The 6,422-nt window shown below is 34.2% G+C and overlaps 1 long non-coding RNA gene across 1 annotated transcript; it reads left to right on the plus strand.

Moving 5' to 3' along the window:
* Positions 1-42: 42 nt before the first annotated feature.
* On the plus strand, positions 43-3,477 carry LOC127160572 (uncharacterized). The gene is made up of 4 exons (XR_007826783.1): positions 43-239; positions 3,018-3,176; positions 3,271-3,338; positions 3,421-3,477. It is a non-coding gene; the product is annotated as an uncharacterized LOC127160572 (long non-coding RNA).
* Positions 3,478-6,422: the final 2,945 nt, after the last annotated feature.

A 6,422-nucleotide genomic window follows, 5' to 3' on the forward strand; every position in this document is an offset into this window, starting at 1 on the left:
TCTAGTTTCTAGTGTTTTTGTTTTGACTTTTCTTTAGACAGTGAATGAACATCCGATCAGCATGTTTGTGAAGAACACCCCTCAAGAATTCAGGACAAGGCAAGAGCTGAGGGGCTCAAATTAACTCATTTGACCTCTAACCATGAAGTGCCATTCAAAATCTTGGAGCACCAAATTAGAACAGAAACTGATGAAGACAAAAACAAGATCTGATCAGAAAACAAAAAGCTCTTCATCAGGTTTGATGTCTATGTAATACAGTACATCATATATGTAACCAAATATATGTATTCTGTGTGTTACTGGATGACAAAAATCCTAAAAAAAAAAAAAACCTTCAATGATAACTAACTGAAGTTTTGGAAGATCACCTAGAAGATGTCCTATAGTCATGAAAATATTAAACCAACAGATGGTTTCAACTGCAACAACATAAACAACAACAGAGCCCCTGTTATTTCTGTTAACAAGCAAAATAAATAAGTAAATTACATTAGCTAGCAAGTTAAAACTATGTCTAGCCAGTATTATTTTGGGCTACCAGTAGTAGAAAGAAAACGTTACTTGGCTAAACTTAAATGCGACAGAGTTACACTACTAGACACATTCAACAAATTGTTTATTTATTACAAATAATATAAATTAAAATATTAATATAAAATATAGCTGCAAGCAGCAATTAAGGAGCCAAGCACAAAGAAGGCAAGATAAGTCATTCCAGCATGTCTGGCAGCATCAGATCAACTGCATCAGTGAGCAATTAAAGACATATCTGTTGTTTTAAGCAAAATGGCTGAAAAATCAAATACAGTCACTATTAATATGATTAAAATATTTATCACTGTTGACCATTAAATGTTGCTACTACAAAATTGATGTGGTGTGGTCAATGTGAGGTGACAATGGCACCCACAAAGTTTGGCTTTGCAGAGATACAGCCTCAGATGCAGTTCAGCATGATTTCAGCAAATTCATTGATGTGTTAAATGAAAACCATTTTGTATATCAACACAAAATCCATAACTTTTTGCCAGCATGACCTGAAGATGATCAGAGCCAAATTTGGTAAAAATTGGACCAACATTCTAGGAGGAGTTCGGAAAAGCAGGTTTTCAACATAAATCAAAATGGCAGAGAGGAAGTTCAGTTGACTATGGCAAAATGGGTATCTATGTTCTTGGCATGATCCAAAGAATATATTGACCAGTTTCATTACAATAGGCTAATACATTCAAATTTTATCATTTTTGCAAATTTCTTTATAACTTTTGACCACAAAGTGAAAAATCACATCAATTTAGTAACACCTACAAAAGTAGGTCAAAAGTAGTAAACCATTCATTAACCATTAATAATAAAATGTCCAAAAATGCTAATAACTTTAAATTGCATTAGCCTATTGTAATTAAACTGGTCTCAAAAATACTCCTGGGGTCATGCTGAGAACATAGTGGGTCGAACTTCCTGTCCGTCATTTTGATTTATGTTGAAAACTTAACTTTTTTGAACTCATCTTAGACCATTCTTTGGATTTTTTACCAAAATCGAGTCCGATTATCTTCAAACTGTGCTGATAGAAAGTTATGATTTCATGTCGATGGACAAAACGTTTTTGTACAGTGCCAAAACAAATGTGAGAGGTGATGCCAAAATGACTCTTAGGCTTTATTTCTGCAAAGCTTTGACATATTGACTCTAAACTTTATTTGTGCCATTGTCACCTCACACTGACCACACCACATCAATTTCATAACAGCAACATCTACTGGTCAACAGTGATAAATATTTCAATCATATCAGTGACTGTATTTGATTTTTCAGCCATTTTGCTTAAAAAATAAAAACATCTTTAATTGCTCACTGATGCAGTTGGTCTGATGGTGGCATGACTTATTTTGCCTTCTTTGTGCTTGGCCCCTTATTTGCTGCTTGCAGCTATATTTCACTTTGGTGTTAGATCCATATTCTGTGATGGACAGTAGGCTACAGTATAACATGTTTTTGTTTTGGAAACACTGCTTTGTGAAATAATGTCACATAGCATCACATCTTGTCATAACTTTCTGGTTTTTCATTTGTTTAGAAGTATTTGGTCCATGTTGCATTTATATTTGATTCAAACTGCACCAAAGTTTGTTTGGAAGCAGACTGAGAAACCATCTTTTTAGTGGTCTTGGTCCACCTGTTTGGTGTGCACCAGGGTTTGGTCGGCAGCGTTCACACTTACTCAAATGAATCGCACTATCAGGGCAATCGAACCAGAGTTCATTTTAATCGAACCAAACGTTGACTAGTCTGAACACACCCTTAATGAAAAGTCTATAACATACTTGATTATGTGTAAAACAACAAACTTTTTACCTTGTCAAAAACAGCACTGTTCACAGCGAGCCATTTCGATGCTAATGCTAATGAGCTCTGATCACCCCGCCCCTCTCTTCCGTGAGGTGACGAGCAGTTCTCTGAGAGACTGTAAACTTTAGCCACTTTCATTGCAGGACTTGCTAACTAAATGAACATAGATGGGGAGGCTCGTTCCCTTTTAAAACAAAAGTAATCCTCTGCATCTTCAGTGACTAAGATGTCAGGAGTAAATGTTGACTGCTATGTTAATTTTTACATCCAACAAGAAAACACCTCATTCGCTTAAGAGACATTCTTGTCTTCCCCTGCTCTGGCTTTAAAACAATGGCAGACAGTTTGTTTACAGCTCACTCAGAGTGGGTCTGTGCTAAGATGCCAGTGTCCATCAATCATCATGTGGGAGGGGTCTGGGCAAAGCTACACCATTTTACCCAGAATCTGTGAACAACTTGATCTGAGACAGCGCTTATGATTTACACTGGGTGGATTGTTATAATTATAGGGTGGTTGAGTACACACAGAGTCAACACACATGTCAGTTCAAACAACATGTAAAAGTGGATTTTGCATCCAGTGACCCCTTTAAATTATGTTTTGGTAACAGGATTGTTTATTGTGTTTGTGTTGTTAATACATGAATCATTATCTTACAGACTAAAGCTAAAATTGAGGAAATTGTAAAAGTTATCACTCAGGACTTTCCTCAGTTTGAGGATGATTTGGGTGGAGACTATTCTCAGATGGATTTACATGCATTCAAAACTGTAGCTGAGCATTTCAGGACAACCTGTTTTGACTGGCACGAGAAAGAGGTGAACAACAATGCAAAGTATATTTAAATCACCAACATGAAGATGACAGAATCTCTGTACTTCTTATTTATTTAACTAACTCTGTCTCACACAGTTTCAGATCGCCTTGTCCTACATGCATGTATTTGCTCGTCTCTGTGCACGTGGATTTAAAGCAGAGAGGTGTGTTCATTATTCACTGCATAAATGTCCATTTTTTTTAAATGTCTTCTTAAATTGCTAAATATGTTTTTTTCTGTTACAGAATCATAGAGGCTATAACAGAGAAGACTTCAAAGTGATTCTGGTTTAAGGGATGCTTCATTTTGAGCAATTTTAAAAAAAAAACTCTTTTTTTTTTTTTTTTTTTATCCTCATGACATAGACATTTCTAAAAAAAAATCTTTATTTGTGTTCTGTTAAAAACAGTCAAGTTTTGAACCACAAAACAGATTTTTTTTTTTTTTTTTTTTGTCTATTCCTTGAAGGCACATAAATATGACAAACAATTCCCATAGCAGTGCATACTTGATCAAGATGTTTGGCTATGCTTCAACAATAAACAAATACAAATAATAAAAACAATCCAGGTGAGATAAATCTTAGCTTACTCAATACATATGCATACAGAGACTTATTGGACACTTGAAACTTAATGTAAGTGATTTATGAGAAGTGCTCTTGATATATGAAATTGATCCAAAATAAACACACAGACATGAAATGGATGTGTCTTTTTCATAGCTAAGGCCTAGCAAAATAATACAATTGAGCAAACAAATATAGAAACAACATGAGTACAGGTATATGTAAGCATCACACCAGCTTGAGATAAGCAATGGCACTCAAATCTGCTCTGTTATCTAAAGCATATGTTAGCTCTGAGAAACAACAAAACCAATTCTATTCACATATCGAAAAAAATCAAAGCAACCTGTTTTCGCAGGAAAAACTACAATAGTATTTTGACATCTCTCAACTCAAAAGTAACACTTTCAATTTCGTAACAGCAACATCTACTGGTCAACAGTGATAAATCTTTCTATCATATTAATAGTGACTGTATTTGATTTTTCAGATGTTTTGCTTAAAAAATAAAAACTTCTTTAATTGCTCACTGATGCAGTTGGTCTGATGCTGGCATGACTTATTTTGCCTTCTTTGTGCTTGACCCCTTATTTGCTGCTTGCAGTTATATTTCTCTTTGGTGTTAGATCAAAAGTAACACTGACAGATCTTGCAACTCTTTCGCATGCAGCATTAATTGCCTAATATGTACTGTATGATAATGATGATGCTGTTGTTCGGTTTAGGCTTACATTATTAGTTTGTCATTTATTAATTTAGCTTCTAGCTGTTTAGGTGAAAATAGTTGTAAACTTTGAATACATGACTTGATGATTTCAAGCAGTTCTTGCATGTAAAATGTAAAAATTCATGCCAAACTTGTGTAGATGGTTCACCGATAAATAAATAAATGTTATTTGCATGAAATGCTCTTCTGGTTGTGTTTCCTACAGCAACATTCCAGTGAACATCATAGCTCTCTGCTTTTAGGAGATATTATGAGGGTTGAGGTAAGAACTGTGACTGGTTGATATAAGTCACATTGTGAGTCGGTATATAAATATGATTTTCAAAGTGATGCAGATACTATTGATTAAAGCCTTTTAAAATATTCACATTTCTTGGACAAGTATTCACATCACTTGTACAAGTTTGGTGCTGACTCGTTCTCAGAGTGTGTGAAAGTAAAAACAAAAGTAAAGTAAAACAAATTGCATTAGTGGAGTGCAAACAACACAGCAGACAAGTTTGAGTTTCTTATCTGTTCTTTAAAAAGTACCCTTCAAAAGTATTTTTCTTAATAGGTTATGGATTAATGAATTGTGGATTAATCAGATAAGTGATCACACATCAGGACAATTAGAGAATTTAATAAATTGATAAAAGCATCCCAGTACCCCTACTACAGTTCATAGTGTGCTCTAACACTGTGTCTGAAAATAGGACACTCTGTATTGAAGGTGTATGTTTGAACTACACAGTTCACAAACAAGTTATTAAAAATATTGTTAGCAATATTTACAATCATGCATTTGAAAGATGATTTTATACAAGCAAGGAATATATTTACATGATCAGTTCTTGCTTTCCCTGAGAACTGAAACTGTAATGTTAATGTTGCTAGTACCATGCTCCACTGAGGTAGGGGAGCGCGGGGCACAACCTAACACTTTTTGAATCTATCAGTTTGTGTAAATCATCGTGGGGTTCAGAGTGTTTTTTATCCACGTTATTTTCACACTTTTCTAATACAAATATGTAGCTTTGTTTCATAATTACAGTGTGTACGTTTTTTTGTGATTTACCTCAAAAGAAAGGAAGTGAAAAGTGACTACATGCCCAGTAGGTGGGGTACATTGTAACATGACCACATGACAGCTTAAATGTCGTCTGATCGAATGAAAAAAATATATATACACAACAAACTAACATATTATGTCAATAAAATAAAATGATTTTTTTTTTTCAAATAAAATAATGGCATTTTTTAAGAATTAAAAAAGTGATCTAAACTGATAAACAAGAGATTGGTGATCAAAATAATAGCAGATTTGTCTCATTTTGAATGAATACTAAAAACTGAGATGAAAAACTTACTTAAGCCAGAAATGTACTTTTCCTACGGTAAAATAAATATGCATTGGTCCACTTTGTAACATTTGCTGATGGTACAAACAAACATAAAAACACCCTGAGTTGAAAAAAAAAAAATATATATATATATATATATATATACAGGTCCTTCTCAAAAAATTAGCATATTGTGATAAAGTTAATTATTTTCTGTAATGTACTGATAAACATTAGACTTTCATATATTTTAGATTCATTACAAACAACTGAAGTAGTTCAAGCCTTTTATTGTTTTAATATTGATGATTTTGGCATACAGCTCATGAAAACCCAAAATTCCTATCTCAAAAAATTAGCATATTTCATCCGACCAATAAAAGAAAAGTGTTTTTAAAACAAAAAAAAGTCAACCTTCAAATAATTATGTTCAGTTATGCACTCAATACTTGGTTGGGAATCCTTTTGCAGAAATGACTGCTTCAATGCGGCGTGGCATGGAGGCAATCAGCCTGTGGCACTGCTGAGGTGTTATGGAGGCCCAGGATGCTTCGATAGTGGCCTTAAGCTCATCCAGAGTGTTGGGTCTTGCGTCTCTCAACTTTCTCTTCACAATATCCCACAGATTCT

This window comes from Labeo rohita, unplaced genomic scaffold (genome assembly GCF_022985175.1).
Source record: "Labeo rohita strain BAU-BD-2019 unplaced genomic scaffold, IGBB_LRoh.1.0 scaffold_391, whole genome shotgun sequence".
Classification (NCBI taxonomy): Eukaryota; Metazoa; Chordata; class Actinopteri; order Cypriniformes; family Cyprinidae; genus Labeo; species Labeo rohita.